Source organism: Pinus tabuliformis, chromosome 4_2, assembly GCF_031772625.1.
Source record: "Pinus tabuliformis cultivar Carrire ecotype Pingquan chromosome 4_2, CPIR1, whole genome shotgun sequence".
Lineage (NCBI taxonomy): Eukaryota > Viridiplantae > Streptophyta > Pinopsida > Pinales > Pinaceae > Pinus > Pinus tabuliformis.
Genome location: NC_142304.1, coordinates 690,226,062 through 690,248,885, shown reverse-complemented (window position 1 = coordinate 690,248,885; position 22,824 = coordinate 690,226,062). Strand labels below are relative to the sequence as shown.

General features: G+C 39.9%; 1 pseudogene; it reads left to right on the top strand.

Annotated features, from left to right (window-relative positions):
- Positions 1–1,073: 1,073 nt before the first annotated feature.
- LOC149171345 (mitogen-activated protein kinase kinase kinase 20 pseudogene) lies at positions 1,074–2,267 on the top strand (annotated as a pseudogene).
- The last annotated feature ends 20,557 nt before the right edge of the window (positions 2,268–22,824 follow it).

The window sequence follows — 22,824 nt, the reverse complement described above, 5'->3', positions numbered from 1 at the left end:
CCGTAGCTGAGCTCAGTTGGGCCGCCAAATTAAGAGGAAGAGCGTTGCAACCCTCTCGTCAGCGCGTCGAGTGGCATCTACAATCGCAGCCCCGCCGCCGCCGTATTAAGGTATGACCCTTTAAATGACAAGTTGATTTTTGAACTTTTTTGTTTGAAAAGATTTGATTGGAGAAAAGTTTTATTTTAATAAAATGGTTCTTTATTGAAATCGATATTTGCCACATTGTTTATGGCTCATTATTAGCTTGCCCCAAAATATTTGGGAAGGTAAGATAATAAAGAATTAATATTAATAAAAAATAGAGATGAGAGATTTAATTAAAAAGGGTTTATTATAAAAGTATAAGGTAACAAGGAGTTTATTTGGTTTAACACTCAAGTTACCAATCAAAAACACACATATGCAGTGTATAGAGTTTCGAGTAAAGGTAAGAAAAAGTTTGTGCGACGCGGAGTTGACCACAATTTGCACCGGAAGTAAAACAAGTTTTTAATTAGTATTATAAATCTGGTTGATATTTAGATCAGATTAAACGACGAGAAGTATTATTAGCTCAGGTTAAGGAAAAGTGTTAAAGAATAATCTCTCGAGTTAACTAAATTCATCGCAAGTTGAGTTATTTTTAAAAAGCTAAATTTAACATTGTTCATGTTAAAAGCCTTTATAATAATCTTTTATCCAGCAAATCATTTAGCAGCCGCTCACATTTGAGTGTATTATTTATGGTTTCCCCTTCTGTCCCATGGCACTCACGTATTTTTATTTTTGACTCTACGCAACGTTGCAGCTCCGTGGCGAGAATATTCGATAATCAATACCAGGAGTGTCTTGGGCGGCCAAGAAAGGAAGAAGAAGCACCGGTCGGCGGAGGCTCACTTGCCGGCTCAGAACCGCTGAAAGCAAAGCATCGTTAGCGACTATGGGTAGCTTTTAAAGAAATCGATTCCAACGTGTCACTGGCTTTCTTCACTCGCCCTGTTCCCACTAACCGCAGAACACCACAACCAATATCCAGTCTGTGTGCACAATTCAAAGAATATACATTCTTCTGTGTGTTGAACTGGGAGGGAATGGGAATCGAGCTAGAGATGGGAAGAGCCAAAGAAGAGTGTTGGGTGAGGGGTGGCATTCTGGGGGCCGGAGCTTATGGAACAGTCAGCCTCGCCATGAGCAGGTCCAACGGCCAACTCTTCGCAATCAAATCCGCTGCCGGTTCTTGTGTCGCTTTGGAAAATGAGTACCAGATTTTGCGGTGCCTGCATTCTCCATACATCGTTCGCTGCCTGGGGCGTAATTACAGCTTTGAGAACGGTGCAAGGTTACACAATTTGTTCCTAGAGTACATGCCAGGTGGCAGCTTGGTGGATCTGCTGAGTAGGTTTGGAGGGAAGCTGCAGGAATCAGTGATCAGATCATACACACGCGACATCCTACGTGGAATCGACTACCTACATAGGCAGGGGATTGTCCACTGCGATATCAAGGGAAAGAATGTTCTTGTGAATGCCAATGGTGTGAAGCTTGCTGACTTTGGCTCTGCCAAGAGGATTGATGACGAGGAGAAGGGCCAGGAGGCGCTGCAACTGAGAGGAACCCCTCTGTGGATGGCACCAGAGGTGGTGAACCAGGTGGAGCAGGGGCCTGCTTCTGATATTTGGTCTCTCGCCTGCACTGTCCTGGAGATGGCCACTGGCAGGCCTCCATGGAGCCACGTTTCGAGTCCCCTCGCCGCAATGTATCGGCTTGGATGCACGGAGGAGCTGCCTGAGTTGCCTGCGTGGCTGTCACTTCAGATGCGGGATTTCTTAGAAAAGTGCTTTCGGAAAGATCACATGAAGAGGTGGACCAGTGCAGAGCTGCTGACCCATCCTTTTCTGAATGAGGATTGCTCTGCCAAGGACGCAGAGAAGAGCATTATTGGTTCGGGATCCCCAAGTAGTCATTTGGATTTTAGGAATAAAGTATGGGACTCCAATTCTTCTGAGACTACTCCCACTCTGTCACTCAGCATCCCGAGCCCAACAGGAGAATGCAACACGAAAGTGAATAAATCAGTTGAACAATGCCCAAGGCCTTCTCCTAGGGACAGATTTATGGCACTGGCCGCAGCTTGTAAATTTAAAGATGTTGCAGACATGTCTAATTGGAACACAAGCCCCGATGGTCAGTGGATTGTTGTGAGATCTTCCCGAAGTGAATTTCCAATATCAGACGTTAAGAATGGCTCCTCCATCCAGGAGTTTTGCAGCCAACAGGTGAAGTAACTGATCAATCCTGGGACGCTGCGGTCTCTGTAGCACAACGTCAACATCAACGGTCTTCTAAGACTCTTCATCCTTGCTTTTAATGGGTGCGGCATCTCATTTGATTAATGAAAGTTGGGACCTGTATCCAAATTCATGTCAGAGCATTATATGATAAAGCGGCATTGTACATTCGCTGAAGGGTAGATACTCATTGTAAATTTGATTTTTAATTTGCCATGAAACTTGGATTTCTGTTAGAGGACTTTTCCCTTTTGTTTTTGTTATGAATATAAGCGAGGACTATCACCTAACATCATGGCTTGATATCTCGTATTTCGCACTTAAATTTCTGTTAGAGGAATTTTCCCTTTTGTTTTTGTTATGAATATAAGCGAGGACTATCACCTAACACCATGGCTTGATATCTCGTATTTCGCACTTCTGGAATAAGTTCACCGAGTTACAATTACTTTACAGCCCAAATGTCTTTTTGCTGTTTTGCTCACCTGATAATCGAAAGAAAATATCATTCACAAACTAATTCTTAATACCACTGGCTGAGATTTTAAACTCTTAAATTATGGACGCTCTATTTTTTCATAGCAAGCCATCAATTAACTCACCATTAAATCTTCCTTCGTTTTCATAACAGGCTTCCTTCAAATTAGCAGAAAACTGAGTTTGCAGATTAGTTTCTTATTTCTCTATTTAGGTTGTGCTTCTCTAGTTTTGTTTTTTTCAACGGTGCGAGCGAGATGAAGGGTACGCTGTGAAAGAACTTAGTGTTCTTTATAATTTCCATGTTATATGTTACTTATTAATGAAAATTTAATTTTGAGATCAGTCCAGAATCTGCCATATAATTCTATGTTTGTAAATTGAGCTGGTAGAACATTATAAAATATAAGTTTACATGTGAGAAAGTCTTGGAGTGACCTGACATGGACAGAGTTTGATCATTGGAAAAAATTTAATGGTAAAAGTAATTTGAAGGGTGTTTTGTTATTGGGAATCCCCATTATGGGAAAGTCTTGGAGTGCGCTGACATGGACAGAGTTTGATGATTGGGAAAAATTTAATGGTAAAAGTAATTTGAAGAGTGTTTTGTTATTGGGAATCCCCATTATTCTGATTGGGAAAAATTTAATGGGAAGAGTAATCTGGAGAGTGTTTTGTTATTGGGAATCCTATTATTATGGAAACATGAGAATCATCGCCTACTTAAAGTAAGTAATGGTAAGGTTTGAAAATTTATTATACGATCTTATAGATTTCCAAGTGATTCAAAATGAATTCAAAAAACCCTCTAAGTTTTCAAAAATCAAAAACTATTGCAAAAGATGAACCTTTAAAAATGGCAGAAAACACTGTCGGGAGAGAAAAACAGGAAGAAAAAGAGAAAACAGATCTTATCAGGGGTCAAAAGAACGATGCAAAGGAGCCGTCGGATCTGGCCAATCAACGGTCTAGATCTGATCGGTGTATCGCAATTGGCGATGGCAGGGGGAGTTAATCGGGCACGGCCTCATGGAAATCGTGATGGTGGTCAAGCATGATTAGACGAGGACCGTCGATCAAGCGTGCAGATCCTACGGTCCAGATCTATCCGCGCTATATCGCATCGCTTATATGCATGTACAAAGGGACTTAACCGCGGCCTGAGGGATTAGCGATATGCGATTGCGATATCGCAATATCGCATCGTAACTGTATAAAGGGGTGATGCCAAGAGGCCAGCGACCATGCGATGCATCAATAGCCGATAAGGCCGATCGGCGCAATCGGCGATCGGAAGCCAAAAGAAATATGCGACTTGCGATATGGCCAGACCCGAAAGGGTTATGAATGCGATATTTAAATATTTGAAGTCCGAAATGAAGCCATTTTGTCGGGATTTTCTTTGTATTTGGGATTTTTCATAATAAACCCAAATACAAAGGAACCCGTGACCGAGCAACTTGCGATAGCGATACAAAGGCGGACCCGATGGATTTTAGGGTAAAGTTAATAATATTTCGAGTCCAGAAAAAGGCGTTTTGGCAGATTTTTACAGTGTTGCTGTGTATTTCTCTGTATAAACAGAGAATGATTATTTTGGGGATTTCGAATGCGCTGACGGTCCCTTCCGTTACAAGACAGGTGGCCACCATCCCTGAAGACATTTAACAATGATTTTTTAACACTTAGAGGGGATTTGAGCAGACAGAGGCCGGGAGCCAGAGAGCCCGAAGGGGAAAACAAACAGACAAATGCCGATTGGCTTAAAAGCCACTGAATGATAGAGACAGGAGCAGACAGTGTTGAGACAGAGAGAAGACAGAGACAAAGAGCGAGAGGGTGAGTTTGTGTACTCAAAAAGATTTGGGGGATCCAAGTAAAGCCCTATTGTTTCATTCCTATTGTGTGGAGACTCAATTTGAGCTCACATTTGTAAAAACTCTACTCTTGAAGACATAATAGAGAGATCACCACTGAAAGCTGGACCAGGAGACGTAGCCCAAGAGTTTTGGGTGAACTCCTTAATTATTTGTTGTGTTATGCGTGTATCTGTTATGTTTTTCTAACTGCTTCATTGCCTATATTATTCGCAATCTTTTCGATCCGTTCCACTAAGTAATATAGGCAAATCCTGTACATGAGTCTATAATACCTTAATATTAGTCTAAGATCTCATTTTCAGACCAAGTGGTATCAGAGCACTAGGTTTGCTAAGGTTAGACAAGCTTGTGTTTGATTCTTGAATGCTAACTAGGTCAAAGCTCAAACTAGGAGAAGGAGAACTTGTTGAGGCTAATCCAGAGATTGGAAGAGTCTACTCTCAGAGGAGAATGGCCAGAGAAGTCCCATTGGAATTAGAATCTCAGTTCATGGACAGTTTCATGGCCATGCGAGCCATGGTGGAAGAGATGTATCGAGAATTTAAGAAGGGTCGAGGTGAAAGCACTTCAACACCCAAACAAGACAAAGGAGCAGAAGAACCTTCTCTAGATGCCCCTCTAGAGGGCAAAGGGAAAGGGGAAAAGCTTCCTCCCTCATCTCCTCTACCATCACCTCCATCATCCTCATCTCCTAGCCCTGAAAAGAAAAAGAAGAAAACATCTTTGATTAAATTAGATGTAAAGTTTGATTTGCCAATCTATGATAGAGAATTAAATGCAGAAAAGATAGATAACTGGATTAGACAGATTGATGTATATTGCAGGGTGAAGAACATTGATTCAGAAAGGAGAAAGATTCAGTCGGCTAGCCTTCACCTTGGAGGAACTGCACTAGTGTGGTGGGAAGGCAAGACACAAGCTGATTTGAAGAAGCATGGTAAAATTCTTTCTACATGGAATGAATTTTTTCTGCCATTAAAAAACAATTCTATCCACTAGCTTATATGCAGCAAGCAATGATGAGTTGGCAAACTCTTCGCCAATTAAAGGGCCATAGTGTACAAAGTTATACCCAACAATTTAGAAAAAGATCTTTAACTCTAGGCATTTCTCTAGACTCACCTGAAACTTTGTTGAAGTATATAGTTGGTCTGCATAGCTATTTGAAGCACACCATTCTCATGTTTAACCCCACTAGCCTAGATGATGTATCAGTTCAAGCTACACATCTAGAGGCTAGAGGCAAGAATGTGAACCCAAAGATTGGGCGATCATCAAAACCCTCTGCAAGTAATAACAAGGAAAAGAAGAAGTAAAAATGGAAGGAGAGGAAGACAAACGTTGTACAGAAAGACAAACCTTCATGCACTCACTGTAAGAAGGATGGACACGATGATGAACACTGCTGGTCTTTGCATCCGGAGCTGAAACCCAAGAAGTTCGGTGGTAAGAAGAAGAAGACTACTGTTGCTATTCAGAAAGACTTGGGGTCAGACTCAGGTGATGAAACAATAGCCACAGCCATAGGTATAAAAGGTTATCCGCTTTAGAGAATGCAGAGATCAAGAAGCAGGTACAAGAACTACTCGATAAAGGGTTCATAAGACCAATCACATCACCATGTGGATCTCCAATCGTACTAGCGAGAAAGAAGGATGGTTCATGGAAGATGTGTATTGATTATAGAGCACTGAATAAAATAACAATCAAGAATCGTTATCCTCTTTCTCGCATTGATGATCTATTAGATCAGTGATAAGAAGCAGTTTACTTTTCCAAGTTAGACTTGCGTAGTGGCTATCATCAAGTGAGAGTAGTAGAACAAGATGCATGGAAGACTGCTTTCAAAACAAAGCAAGGGTTGTATGAATGGTTGGTTATGCCTTTTGGCTTAACTAATGCTCCTGCCACTTTCATGAGAGTTATGAATGATGTACTCCGACATTTTATTGATGATTTTGTAATTGTATATTTAGATGACATTATTGTTTTCAGTAAAACATGGGAAGAACATTTGAAGCATGTAAAGAAGACTCTAGATGTTTTGAGAAGAGAAAATCTCTATGTGAAATTATCAAAATGTGAATTTGGCAAAACATCTTTAAATTATTTGGGTCATATTGTAGGGGGTGGTGAATTGAAGATAGATCCCTCTAAGGTTGAAGTCATTGTGAACTGGCCTAAACCCAAATCTGCTATAGAAGCTAGGAGTTTCCTAGGAGCAGCACAATATTGGAGAAATTTTATTGCTAACTTTTCCTTGATTACAGCTCCCTTACATGATTTAACAGAATTGAATAAGGTGTTTAAGTGGGGAGGCAAACAACAGAAAGCCTTGGACATCTTGAAAGGAAAAATTAGTACAACACCAATACTAGCATTGCCAAATCTTCAACGACCATTTGAGATTGAAACAGATGCCAGTGACCATGCCATGGGAGCAGTGTTGATGCAACATGTTAAACCCATATGCTATCATTCTGAGACATTTAATTCTGCAGTAATTAATTATCCCACATATGATAAAGAATTGTATGTATTAGTGCAGAGTGTGAAAAAGTGGAAACATTACCTATTGGGCAAAGAAACAATTATACATACAGATCATCAACCACTTCAATATTTGCACTCACAAACTAAATTACAGCAATCAAGACATTATAGGTGGATGGGTTTTCTACAGCAATTTCATCTTGTCATCAAATATAAGAAAGGCATACACAATAAGGTTGTAGATATGCTATCAAGACCAATCATAAATGCATCTACTAAAGCAAAACTCAGTAATGCATGAAAGCTACATTGAACAATATGCTCAAGATGTAGATTTTAAAGATGTATATGCAACTTTAAGTCATGGCAAATAAGTAGAAGAATTGGATTATTATGTTAAGGACCAACTCTTGTATCATTTGGGAAAGTTATGCATTCCACAAACTGAAAGAGTTAACATAATCCAGGAAGCACATACTTCTCTTATATCAGGGCATTTTGGTGTAAGTAAAACAATTGCACAGCTGCAAAGGTTTTGTTATTGGCCAAGAATGCATGAAATAGTTTCTAGATATATTAAAGGGTGTACTATGTGTGCTAAAAGCAAGCCCAGTAATAGAAAATTAGGCTTGTACACTCCATTTCTAGTTCCTTCTCGTCCTTGGGAAAGTGTTTCCATGGAATTTGTTGGGGGATTGCCAAAATCTAGAAAAGGTCATGATTATTTATATGTTATTGTGGATAGGTTCAGCAAAATGTGTATTTTGATACCTTGTAACAAGCAGGTTACATCTGGACAAACAACGAATTTGTTCCTTTAGCATGTATGGGTTCATTTTGGGTTACCTGCTTCTACTGTATCTGATCGAGATTCCCGATTTGTTGGGAAGTTTTGGTCAAATCTATGGGAGTTGATGGACACCAGATTGAAGAAGAGCACGACATTTCATCCACAAGCAGATGGCCAAACAAAGGTGGTCAACAGGACAGTGATTCAGTTGCTCAGGAGCTATTGCAGCAAACATCCCAAGCTTTAGGATGAACATTTATGTTATATGCAACATGCTTACAACCGTGCTAAACACTCTTCTACTTAAAGATCTCCTTTTGAGACTTGTTTTGGTTTTACACCAAAGTCTCCCTTGGATTTTGTCTTTGGTAAAGACATAGCAGTTGATGGACACAGTGATGTGGACAAAGCAACCAAGTTCATTGAACAGATCCACGAAATTCACCAGGCAGTGCAGGAACAACTGGAAAGAAGCCAGGCCATGTACAAGGCAAGGCATGACAAGCATCTAATGGAGCATAGCTTCCAAGTTGGTGATCAAGTCTGGCTGTACATCAACAAAGACAGAATGCAAGGTGAAGGTAAGAAGCTGAAGCCAATAAGGTATGGGACTTTCAAGATACTTGAGAAAATTGGTGAAAACGCTTTTTGCCTTGATTTCCTAGCTTACATGCATATCTATTCAGTTGTTAATGCAGAAAACCTGAGACTGTTTGAACCTTCATTGATTGAATATCCTGAAGAGAAAAGTTAGTTGCCTTCTATTGATGATCTGTTGCCTAAATATCTCAATGAGTTGCAGGAAGACACAGTTCTGGACAGAAAGGTGAGAACTACGTGTAGAGGGGATGTTGAGTACTTCAGAATTAGACTTAAAGGTTCAAAACCAAGCAGTGCATGGTGGATAGAGATTGGACAAGTGGGGAAGCTGTATCCTCACTTGATCGATGTTTAAAACCAACTTTTGGTGGTCCAAAAGTTTTTCAGTGAGAAGGCGTGATCCAAAATGGATCCAAAAAATCCTCTAAGTCTTCAAAAATAAAAAAACTATCGCAAAAGATGAACCTTTAAAAATGACGGAAAACACTATCGAAAGAGAAAAACATGAAGAAAAAGAGAAAACAAATCCTATTGGAAGTGCACAGGAGCCGTCGGATCTGGCTGATCAATGGTTCAGATCTTATTGGCATATCGCAATCGGCGGTGGCAGAGAGAGTTAATTGGGTGCGGCCATATGGAAATTGCGATGGTGGTCAAGCGTGATTAGACGAGGACCGTCGATCAAGCGCACAGATCCGACAGTCCAGATCTATTCGCGCTATATCGCATCGCTTATATGCATGTACAAAGGGACTTAACCGTGGCCCGAGGGATTAGCGATATGTGATTGTGATATCGCAATATCGCATTGCAACTGTATAAAGGGGTGATGCCAAGAGGCCAGCGACCATGCGATGCGCCGATAGCTGATAAGGCCGATCGACACAATCGGTAATCGAAAGCCAAAAGAAATATGCGACTTGTGATATGGCTGGACCTGAAAGGGTTATGAATGCGATATTAAAATATTTGAAGTCCGGAATGAAGCCATTTTGTCAGGATTTTCTTTGTATTTGGGATTTTTCATAATAAACCCAAATAGAAAGGAACTCGCAACCGAGCAACTTGCGATAGCGATACAAAGGCGGACTTGATGGATTTTAGGGTAAAGTTAATAATATTTCGAGTCCAGAAAAAGGTGTTTTGGTGGATTTTTACAGTGTTGCTATGTATTTCTCTGTGTAAACAGAGAACGACTATTTTGGGGATTTCGAATGCGCCGATGGTCCCTTCCATTATAAGACAGTGGCCACCACCCTTGAAGACATTTAACAATGATTGTTTAATGCTCAGAGGGGATTTGAGTGGACAGAGGCCGGGAGCCAGAGAGACCGAAGGGGAAAACGAACAGACAAATGCCGATTGGCTTAAAAGCCACTGAATGACAGAGACAGGAGCAGGCAATGTTGAGACAGAGAGAATACAGAGACAGAGAGTGAGAGGGAGAGTCTGTGTACTCAAAAAGACTTGGGGGATCCAAGTAAAGCCCTATTGTTTCATTCATGTTGTGTGGAGACTCAATTTGAGCTCACATTTGTAAAAACTCTGCTCTTGAAGACATAATAGAGACATAGCCCAAGAGTTTTGGGTGAACTCATTGATTATTTGTTGTGTTATGCATGTATCTATTATGTTTTTCTAACTGCTTCATTGTCTATATTATTCGCAATCTTTCCGATCCGTTGCACTAAGTAATATAGGCAAATCCTGCACATGAGTCTGTAATACCTTAATATTAGTCTAAGATCTCATTTTCAAATCAGGTGGTATCAGAGAACTAGGTTTGCTAAGGTTAGACAAGCTTGTGTTGGATTCTTGAATGCTAACTAGGTCAAAGCTCAAACTAGTAGAAGGAGAACTTGTTGAGGCTAATCCAGAGATTGGAAGAGTCTACTCTCAGAGGAGAATGGCTAGAGAAGTCCCATTGGAATTAGAATCTCAGTTCATGGACAGTTTCATGACCATGCGAGCCATGGTGGAAGAGATGTATCGAGAATTTAAGAAGGGTCGAGGTGAAAGCACTTCAACACCCAAACAAGACAAAGGAGTAGAAGAACCTTCTCTAGATGCCCCTCCGGATGGCAAAGGGAAAGGGGAAAAGCTTCCTCCCTCATCTCCTCCACCATCACCTCCATCATCCTCATTTCCTAGCCCTGAAAAGAAAAAGAAGAAAACATCTTTGATTAAATTAGATGTAAAGTTTGATTTGCCAATCTAGTTGGAGAATTAAATGCATAAAAGCTAGATAACTGGATTAGACAGATTGATGTATATTGCTGGGTGCAGAACATTGATTCAGAAAGGAGAAAGATTTAGTTGGCTAGCCTTCGCCTTGGAGGAACTGCACTAATGTGGTGGGAAGGCAAGACACAAGCTGATTTGAAGAAGCATGGTAAAATTCTTTCTATCTGGAATGAATTTGTTTCCGCCATTGAAAAACAATTCTATCCACTAGTTTATATGCAGCAAGAAATGATAAGTTGGTAAACTCTTCGCCAATTAAAGAGCCAAAGTGTACAAAGTTATACCCAGGAATTTAGAAAAAGAGCTTTAACTCTAGGCATTTCTCTAGACTCCCCTGAAACTTTGTTGAAGTATATAAGTGGTATGCATAGCTATTTGACCATTCTCATGTTTAAACCCACTAGCCTAGATGATGTATCAGTTCAGGCTACACATCTAGAGGCTAGAGGTAAGAATGTGAACGCAGAGATTGGGGGATCATCAAAACCCTCTGCAAGTAAGAACAAGGAAAAGAAGAAGTTGAAATGGAAGGAGAGGAAGACAAACGCTGTATAGAAAGACAAAACTTCATGCACTCACTGTAAGAAGGATGGACACGATGATGAACACTGCTGGTCTTTGCATCCGGAGCTGAAACCCAAGAAGTTCAGTGGTAAGAAGAAGAAGACTGTTGCTGCTATTCAGAAAGACTTGGGGTCAGACTCAGGTGATGAAACAACAGTCATAGCCACAGGTATAAAAGGTTATCCGCTTTAGAGAATGTAGAGATCAAGAAGCAAGTACAGGAGCTACTCGATAAAGGGTTCATAAGACCAAGCACATCACCATGTGGATCTCCAATCATACTGGTGAGAAAGAAGGATGGTTCATGGAGGATGTGCATTGATTATAGAGCACCGAATAAAATAATGATCAAGAATCGTTATCCTCTTCCTCACATTGATGATCTATTAGATCAATTGAAAGAAGCAGTTTACTTTTCCAAGTTAGACTTGTGTAGTGGCTATCATGAGGTCAGAGTAGCAGAACAAGATGCATGGAAGACTACTTTCAAAACAAAGCAAGGGCTGTATGAATGGTTGGTTATGCCTTTTGGCTTAACTAATGCTCTTGCCACTTTCATGAGAGTTATGAATGATGTACTCCGACCTTTTATTGATGATTTTGTAATTGTATATTTAGATGACATTATTGTTTTCAGTAAAACATGGGAAGAACATTTGAAGCATGTAAAGAAGACTCTAGATGTTTTAAAAAGAGAAAATATCTATGTGAAATTATCAAAATGTGAATTTGGAAAAACATCTTTAAATTATTTGGGTCATATTGTAGGGGGTGGTGAATTGAAGATAGATCCCTCTAAGGTTGAAGTCATTGTGAACTGGCCTAAACCCAAATCTGCTACAAAAGTTAAGAGTTTCCTAGGAGCAGCACAATATTGGATAAAGTTTATTACTAACTTTTCCTTGATTGCAACTCTCTTACATGCTTTAACAGGATTGAACAATGTGTTTCAGTGGGGAGGTAAATAGCAGAAATCCTTCGACACCTTGAAAGAAAAAATTAGTACAACACCAGTACTAGCACTTCTAGATCTTCAATGACCATTTGAGATTGAAACAGATGCGAGTGACTATGCCATGGGAGCAGTGTTGATGCAACATGGTAAAACCATATGCTATCATTCTGAGACATTTAATTCTGCAGTAGTTAATTATCCCACATATGATAAAGAATTGTATGCATTAGTGCAGAGTGTGAAAAAGTGGAAACATTACCTATTGGGAAAAGAAACAATTATACATACAGATCATCAACCACTTCAATATTTGCACTCACAAACTAAATTGCAGCAATCAAGACATTATAGGTGGATGGGTTTTCTACAGCAATTTCATCTTGTCATCAGATATAAGAAAGGCATACACAATAAGGTTGCAGATATGCTATCAAGACCAATCATAAATGCATCTACTATACTTAAGCATAACTCAGTAATGCATGAAAGCTACATTGAACAATATGCCAAAGATGTAGATTTTAAAGATGTATATGCAACTTTAAGTCATGGCAAACAAGTAGAAGAATTGGATTATTATGTTAAGGACCAACTCTTGTATCATTTGGGAAAATTATGCATTCCACAAACAAAAAGAGTTAACATAATCCGAGAAGCACATACTTCTCTTATATCAGGTCATTTTGGTGTAAGTAAAGCAATTGCATAGCTGCCAAGGTTCTGTTATTGGCCAAGAATGCATGAAACAGTTTCTAGATATATTAAAGGGTGTACTATGTGTGCTAAAAGCAAGCCCAATAATAGAAAATTAGGCTTGTACACTCCACTTCCAGTTCCTTCTTGTCCTTGGGAAAGTGTTTCCATGGACTTTGTTGGGGGATTGCCAAAATCTAGAAAAGGTCATGATTATTTATATGTTATTGTGGATAGGTTTAGCAAAATGTGTATTTTGATACCTTGTAACAGGCAGGTTACAATTGAACTAACAACGAAGTTGTTCTTTCAGCATGTATGGGTTCATTTTGGGTTACCCACTTCTATTGTATCTGATCGAGATTCCCGATTTGTTGGGAAGTTTTGGTCAAGTCTATGGGAGTTGATGGACACCAGATTGAAGAAGAGCACAACATTTCATCCACAAACAGATGGCCAAACAGAGATGGTCAACAAGACAGTGATCTAGTTGCTCAGGGGCTATTGCAGCAAGCATCCCAAGCTTTGGGATGAACATTTATGTTATGTGCAACATGCTTACAATCGTGCTAAACACTCTTCTACTCAGAGATCTCCTTTTGAGACTTGTTTTGGTTTTACACCAAAGTCTCCCTTGGATTTTGTCTTTGGTAAAGACATAACAGTTGATGGACACAGTGATGTGGACAAAGCAACTAAGTTCATTGAACAGATCCAAGAAATTCACCAGGCAGTGCAGGAACAGTTGGAAAGAAACCAGGCCAAGTACAAGGCAAGGCATGACAAGCATCGAATGGAGCATAGCTTCCAAGTTGGTGATCAAGTCTGGCTCTACATCAGCAAAGACAGAATGCAAGGTGAAGGTAAGAAGCTAAAGCCAATAAGGTATGGGCCTTTCAAGATACTTGAGAAAATTGGTGAAAACGCTTTTCACCTTGATTTGCGAGCTTACATGCATATCTATTCAGTCGTTAATGCAAAAAACTTGAGACTGTTTGAACCTTCATTGATTGAAGATCCCGAAGAGCAAATTTAGTTGCCTTCTATTGATGATCTGTTGCCTGAATATCTCAATTAGTTGCAGGAAGACACAGTTCTGGATAGAAAGGTGAGAACTACGCGTAGAGGGGATGTTGAGTACCTCAAAATCGGACTTAAAGGTTCAAAAACCAAGTAGTGCACGATGGATAGAGATTGGACAAGTGGGGAAGTTGTATCCTCACTTGATCAATGCTTAAAAACCAACTTTTGGTGGTCCAAAATATTTTCAGTGGGAAGGCGTGATCCAAAATGGATCCAAAAAACCCTTTAAGTCTTCAAAAATAAAAAAACTATCGCAAAGGATGAACCTCTAAAAATGGCGGAAAACACTGTCGGGAGAGAAAAACATGAAGAAAAAGAGAAAAAAGAGCCTATCAGAGGTCAAAAGAACGATGCACAGGAGCCATCGGATCTGGCCAATCAACGGTCCAGATCTGATCAGCATATCGCAATTGGCGGTGGCAGGCAGAGTTAATCGGGCATGGCCTTATGGAAATCGTGATGGAGGTCATGCGCGATTAGATGAGGACCATCAATCAAGCACGCAGATCCGATGGTCCAGATCTATCCGCGCTATATCACATCGCTTATATGCATGTACAAAGGGACTTAACCGCGGCCCGAGGGATTAACGATATGCGATTGCGATATCGCAATATCACATCACAACTGTATAAAGGGTTGATGCCAAGAGGCCAGTGACCATGCGATGCACCGATAGCTGATAAGGCCGATTGGTGCAATCGGCAATCAGAAGCCAAAAGAAATATGCGACTTGCGATATGGCCGGACCCAAAAGAGTTATGAATGCGATATTAAAATATTTGAAGTCCGGAATGAAGCCATTTTGTCGAGATTTTCTTTGTATTTGGGATTTTTCATAATAAACCCAAATACAAAGGAACCCGCGACCGAGCAACTTGCGATAGCGATACAAAGGAGGACCCGATGGATTTTAGGGCAAAGTTAATAATATTTCAAATCCGGAAAAGGTGTTTTGGCGGATTTTTACAGTGTTGCTGTGTATTTCTTTGTGTAAACAGAGAACGACTATTTTGGGGATTTCGAATGCACTGATGGTTCCTTCCATTACAAGACAGGTGGCCACCATCCCTGAAGACGTTTAACAATGATTGTTTAACGCTTAGAGGGGATTTGAGTAGACATAGGCTGGGAGCCAGAGAGCCCGAAGGGGAAAATGAATAGACAAACTCCGATTGGCTTAAAAGCCACTGAATGACAGAGACAGGAGTAGGCAGTGCTGAGACAGAGAGCGAGAGGGAGAGTCTATGTACTCAAAAAGACTTGGGGGATCCAAGTAAAGCCCTGTTGTTTCATTCTTGTTGTGTGGAGACTCAATTTGAGCTCACATTTGTAAAAACTCTGCTCTTGAAGACATAATAGAGAGGTCACCACTATAAGTTGGACTAGGAGACGTAGCCCAAGAGTTTTGGGTGAAATCCTTGATTATTTGTTGTGTTATGCGTGTATCTGTTATGTTTTTCTAACTGCTTCATTGTCTATATTATTCACAATCTTTTTGATCTGTTGCACTAAGTAATATAGGCAAATCCTGCACATGAGTCTGTAATACCTTAATATTAGTATAAGATCTCATTTTCAGATCACCAAGGATGTTAAAGTAATTATCATTCAAAGTAATGGTAATGAGGTGAATCAATTCCCAATAAGCTAACGTCATACTCAAAATAATAATAAAGAAAATACCTAAATATGTTGTAATTTTGTAAATTAAAATAAGAAAATTTATAAGTCGTTAAATTATGATGCTCGACAAAGAATATGAATATGTAGTTGAAGTAGATTTTTCGTTTCAAAATCACCATAAAATGTAAGTAAAAGTTATTTAAATGATTTTCTCAATAAGGGGGTAATTACATTTTGCCTATGTGTTAGATTAATTTGGTTTTGCCCCTGTGCTAGATTTGTAAAAATTATTAAATAATTGTAAGTAATTAAATTATGATAAGTGGTAATTCATAATGTCCCACACGATTATGTAGTGGTAATTTGGTTTGAACTAAGATTAGTCGACGGTTCCCATGGCCTCTTAGGAGGGGTGGCTCTCCTTCCTTGCTAGATTCCTCTGTTGATGTTGCCTTCCAATTTTTGGTGGCCTCCCTTTTTAAGCATGCGTGTCCGTCTGTTGTTGTATCTAAGTTCGTCAAGCGTAATGATGAGATTAAGAGTGTTTCCTTACTGGATGGGACGCAACGAACCTCCCTTGCTTATGCCGAGAGAGTATTGATTGGTAAATTCACGGGTATCTGGCCTTCTCCAAATCGATGAAAGTTTGGATAAGGAAAACTTGGAATCCTATGATGAAGGGCAAGATAGCTCTCTCTGCGGTAGGCAATGGGTTCTTCATCTTTTTATTTAAATTAAAAGAGGACAAAGATGTAGTATCCCGAAATGGACCATACTTCTTTGGTTCCAGAGGGATGTATTTGAACAAATGGACCCTTGACTTCAATCCATACAAGGACATTCCTACTGTTATTCTAGTATGGGTCAAGCTTTCGTGCCTTCCAATCTCATGCTAGAGTGACGATTGTCTCCTGGCTATTGGTAATAGAGTTGGGAAATACTTGGACAAGTTTGAACCCAAAGGCTCCCAATTTTCCTGTGCCAAAATATGTGTAGAAGTAGAATTGGAGAAGGGTATATCAGCTGAAATCAATATAAATCTGGGAGAATGGAAGCACAGACAAGTTTTGGACTATGAACAAATTCCATTAAAATGCAAACACTACCATAATTACGATCATTTTTCCAGCGACAACGAAAAAGTTGGGAAAGATAAAAGTATGGATGATTCGACAACTCAGGGGGAGCAATGGCAAAAAAAAAAAGAGCTCTGAAAGGAAAAGGAACGATGCCAAAGTCTCGAGGTCCTATAGCCAACAACACTGGTCCTTCCTCTTAAAACCCCTTCAAAGTATTAAGTGAGGATGAAATGGAAATGGAAACTCCCCTTCAACCAATTGAATAGACAAGCGTGGAGGAGGTTCAGGTAATTGAAGAAGGTGAAATAGTAGTGGAAAGTAACCCAAAGGAAGGCGGGGGTGAATTCACCCCTCTGAAGACTGCTCCAGCCCCTGACTTCCTGAGCTCCATTCCTGGCAGTCTACTTAAGGATTCAGAAAGAGTTGTCACCCAGAATATGTCTCAAAACTTATCCTAGGCTAACAAATGTAGCAGTTAGGAAACCGACCCCTCGAAGAGAAAAGGGAGGCCAAACAAGAGGGGACAAAGAGAAATATAAGAAGAACTAAATAAAAATCTTGGGAATCGACCAGTAATCTCAGAAATTCTTAAAGAGAGATGAATAAACAAAGAAGGAAAGGATGGTGGTCTCTCCCCCTCCATTCATAAGTAATGAAAGTAATATCCTGGAATATAAGGGGGCTAGGAAACCCTGCTAAAATCCTAGCAGTAAGAGACATAATCAAACAAGAATCTCCATTGGTGGTGTTTCTTCAAGAAACCAAGCTAGAAGAAGCATAAGTTATAAGAGCATCTAGAAATTTTTGGAGAGATAGCTCTAGGTCATTTTAATCTTCAAGAGGAGCCTCATGAGGGCTCGACATATTTTGGTCAAACAAGAACTTCACCTTGGTTGAAGAAATAAAGACGAAGTCCTAGGTTATGGCTCTCCTAGAAGAAAGAGATTAAGGGGAAAGAATTCCCTTCATAAATATTTATGGTCCAGTTCTATATAGCGAAAAGGCTGAATTTTGGGATTCATTAGAAGCTCTAAACGAGAGGAACTACCACATTAACAGTATAATGGGAGGGGACTTTAACACAATCTTAAATATGATAGAGAAAAGAGGAGGGACATTGAATAAGGATCCATTCAGAGATAGAATGGAGGAAACAATAGAGCGATGGGATTTGATTAATATCAAGCCTAAGACTAGTAAATGTACATGGTCTAATAGACGGTCCAGGGACCACTTAATTGTTTCTCGTTTGGACCGCTTCCTTTTTCACAACAATTGGCTACTCAAAGGCTTGGACTGCTCCTCAACTATTGAAGCTCAGGGAGACTTGGATCATCGACTGATCATGATCACAATGGAGAAGACTGAAAATCTTGTATCATTTCCCTTTAAATTCAATGCAAGCTAGTGCTAATCTGAAGAGGTTGGGAATCTGGTATGGCGGACCTGGTTCTACCAAGTCTAGGGCTCCCCTAGTTATGTTTGGGAAACTAAGCTAAAGAATGTCAAAAAAGAGTTGAGGAAGTGGCTGAAAGAGAATTACCAACCCCTAGGGATAAAAAGGAGAGACAAAGCTCAAGAACTAGAAGAGAATTATAAGATGATGGAGGAAGTTCAAATTGAAGAAAAAAACATCCAAAAGGAAAGGACCTTTCCTCTCAGATCTTTAACCTTGGCAGGCAAGAAGAAAATTTGTGGAGGCTTAAATATCACAGTGTTTGGTTGAAATCTAGGGACTCCACACTTCCTTCTTCCACAAACAGGTGATGGCCTGAGAGAATAGGAATAAAATAAGGGAGATAAAGCTTGAGGGAAGGCAGAAAGTTAGCTCCTTTGCAGAAATTAAAATGGAGGCCTATAATTTTTTCAAATATCTTTCTCAATAAAGTAAATATTCCTTTAGGAAATGCCTTCGAGTTTCTCTAGGCAATGTCTCAAGTTATCTCCCCTCCACCCAATCATGCTCTTACAGGTGAAATTATGGAAGAAGAAGTTTGAAGTGCAATATGGACCTTGGAACCTCAGAAGGAACTAGGCCCAGATGGATTCTCTATTTGTTTTTATCAAATATTCTGGAACACCATAAAAAGGATCTTTTGTGGCCACCAACAACCCCCCTCCTTATTTAGTATTAGCAATAACACTATGTAAGTGGGGACCCTTAGTCAAAAAATTCAAAAAATCAATTAGTGCTCATATATGTTACTCCTTAAGAAACATCGCATCGCGCAAAGAATGATAGGATATTTCCTTATGAGTCAAAATGATGAAATGTGAGATTGCGACGCGAACTCCATCGCATCGCATGCATTAAGAAAAACTCACGTTGGAAAACCTTAAAAAATCGCCGATATGCGATATCGCATATCGCATCTCGCAAAATTGCATAAAAGACACATAACGATTTAACGATTAAGCGATCTGCGATCTTGCGATACTGCAATCTGCGATCTTGCGATAGCGCGATCAAGCAACCTTGCGATAGCACAGCACGATGAAATTGCGGTAATGCGATACTGCGATGCAGATCGCAGAAACATTCCATCGCAGATTTTCCTGGCTCAATATTCAAGAAAAAGTTTTCCATAAACTAAGAACTGGTTACGCGCTTTAATGATAATTAATGTATTATATGCCAGTTGTTAATAAAATATGGTTTTGTGTTGTTCGAAGAGCCAGTTCATGTCAGGTGGCGTGTTTTTGCATATCCGTAGCATTTAAAGCTTTCATGTCGTTATTTATTATCACTAATCTCCCCTCACTTGTGAACTGCAGGAACGAAAAACTAAAGTTACACAAAGAAATGTGCAGGAAGCTATGAGGAAAAAGGGTAAAGCTCCAATGTTCAAAGACAGAGAAAAGATGCCCTCATAAACAGACACCGCATGCAACAGAACCGCAGATTCACAGAATGCTGCTGAGCCATCAATTACAGATCTTTCATATACAGCCATGGTTGAATGAGTACTGAACGATGCTGAATTAACAGGCAGTTTAATGCTCAGGCTCAAGGGCTCACAAGGTCATTATTTTTGCAAATTTTGAAGCTTGATACCCAATAAAGATGAAGAGGCACAAAAGGCGAAAAACGCATCAGAGAAGCCCGGATCAAAGAACGGAGGCAGTTTCTGATGCGCTATTATCGCTGAGAAATTGTTCGAGAAGGAAAGCCTCTAACTGCGCAGTCACCTGTAAGCCCGAAAAGTGCAAGAAAGCAATGGTAAAAAAAAACGAACTGGAAATAGAAAGCTAAAGAAAAGGCAGAAGCAATCCAAAGGGTTAACCAAGTTGAACTGAGATTATTACTAGGCATACGCGGTAAAGCCACATAGTCAGAAGATGACTCTCGAGTATATCATCGATTTTGCTGAGAAGATGGTGCCAGCTCTTACCAATTCTGTTTGCTTAGCTCAACCAAAAGCGGAAGACAACCAGCCGACTCTACCCAGGCAAATACTGAATGCTTGCAACGTTAAGGAGCAAATGTAGAAATAGTTAGATATTAGATTTAATTTTTAGAAATAGTTTTGTTTTATTTTTGCTTAGAAAAAGGGCGGTCATTTAAACCATATCCTGAATCTGTGTAATTAAGTTATTTAGTTAGTAGTATTTAAACCCTTCTCATGCATTTAGAGAAGGGTCCAGAAATTTATCAAAAACTTGTCCTCAGAACATGCACTTGTGCACCCTCAGAGGAGGTTTTGGTGAATGAATGGAACAAGATTTGTTGATGTTTGCATTTGATGTCTGCTACTGATGTTGCACTTCTGTACTCTTAGTGGATGTTAGTGCAAGGAGAGATAAATCATTGTCGCTTGAAGCTTATGAGTAGGACTAGTCATAAATGGTACTTTTGTCTCTTGACCATTTCTGCTTATGTGTTAAAGTGATATACAATTTTTAGTTGTTTATGTATTATTGCATGAATGACTGAGTTATCATTTGGCACTTTTGTACGGTGATAGCTATTTATTTATGCTTAATGTATGCATAGCTCATTATGCGATATGTTTTTCACAATTGTTTCGTCTAACTTTTTATGCGAAGTGGTTCATCTTTATTGATTTCCTTTCTTATAATAGTTGAATGATCTTTATTACCAGTTGTTATTTGAAATCTTTTTAGATCGCATAACAGAAGAATTACATCCCGGGTTAGTATAGACTTAGATGTTGTTGCTTATTAGATTACAATAGCATAGTATTAGATTACAATTAGAATTAGAATATCTTAATTAGGAACTGTTAGGCCAAGAACATCAAATTCTACACACACACACTCATAGATTGGGAAACTGGTCCCATATCCCCAGTCGGACCCGCTATATCAAACGGATAAGGAGCTGCCAACCAAGGTCCGGACTGGGTTGGTATCCCCCTTGTTGTAGACCCGATTTTCAGGGCTTCAACATATTTGGCGCTAGAAGGAGGGCCTAAACTATGAATGGCAAGTAAATCTAAATTTGAATACCATTCTGAGAGTAAATCGCCCTGACCATCTCCCCCGACTTCTCCATTACACTTAAATCCAGAGTTAGAAGTCGCTCGAGTATTAACCACTGCTACAAACCCTGACATTTCAGAACAATCTAATGTTGAACTTCCTGAAGTCGAATCTCTGATTCACAAACTTCAACGATTTTCCATTTCTCCTCAAAGGTCTGACAAATCTCAAGGCAGTGTGACTTCACAATATAACCCTGCTCATCCCCTGACTAGGCTAAAGAGTGAAAAGTTTAGCGTTCAGCCAACCGAATTAACTCTTCCCACCAGGAAAAGAGCAAGGAAATCACCTAAAGAGTCCGACAACGAGACTCTTTCGTCAGCATCATCCATTTCAACTTCTTCACCGCGAAGTCAACCATCCACTCCACCGCTTCAGATCATCGTCCATCCGTCCACTGGAACCCCCACAACTCTTCCTCAGTCATCTACAATCGTAGTATCCTCATCTTCCCAGCCACAGGGATCATCTTCTGCACTTTCCACTGTTAGTAGTACAGCAATGGCCTAGTCTCCATGGAATAACCCTGGGGCAGTCTTAATGCCTACACCCTTGAGTCAAATACCGGCCCATCCTGACAAATGGCTGCCTAACTTTAATCCCAAGGCAGGCATGCTAGCAGAAGAGCACATAAACAACTTTATGCTGTCCATTAATCTCAATGGGGTTACTAATGAAGATTTTGTTGTTCGACTCTTTCCTTATACTCTGCAAGGAACAGCCGGATCATGGTATTTTTCATTACCCTCTGGATCTATCACTAGTTGGGATATCTTCCAGGAGAAATTCCTGACCAAGTTTGGTGATGACAGGTCTACGGCAACGTTAATCAACGACCTATCCAACCTTAGGGCCAAATCTAGAGAGCCTATCAAATATTTCAATTTACGTTTCAATAAAATCCTAAACAAAATTCCTACTGCTTCCCAGCCCAGCGAAGAAGTAGGAAGTGAATGGTATATCACCACTCTACCATCAAACATAGCAATCTTCGTGGACAGGGCTAATAAAACAACCTTAGCCAAAAACATGAAAGAAGCAATAGCAGTAGAGAAACGTATAATAGCCCTGGAAAAGAAATCCGCGATAGAGGAACGTAAATCCAAGAAAGTCACCTTCAAGGAAGACTCCAAGAAGAAACAAGCAAAAGATCCATTCGATTTGGAAGGATTGCAGAAAGTTCTAAAGACCATGTCCAATGAAATGGTCGACATCAAAAAGCAAGTAGCAGAAACTTCTTCAAAAAAGCCCTACAGAGCTTTTAAAAGAGGCCCTTCAACAGATTCAAAGCCACCCAATGCTATTTCAAATGCTGAATCCGAAGAAGAGGAAGAGGAAATTGCCACTGAAGGGAAAACTGATGAAGAAGAGGTTGTGGAATTACAAGGAATGTGGGATTTCATCCTCCCACAAGAAGAAGATCAAGAAGTATTCCCAGTTAGCACACGAAGTAAAAATCAGCTTGATCCTCCCCAAACTATCCCTAAGCCAAGAGCGCAAGCTCTGCAATAAAGGATAAAGTCGCAACAAAGAAAATGACATCTAAAGCAACTCAAACCAGCCCAGT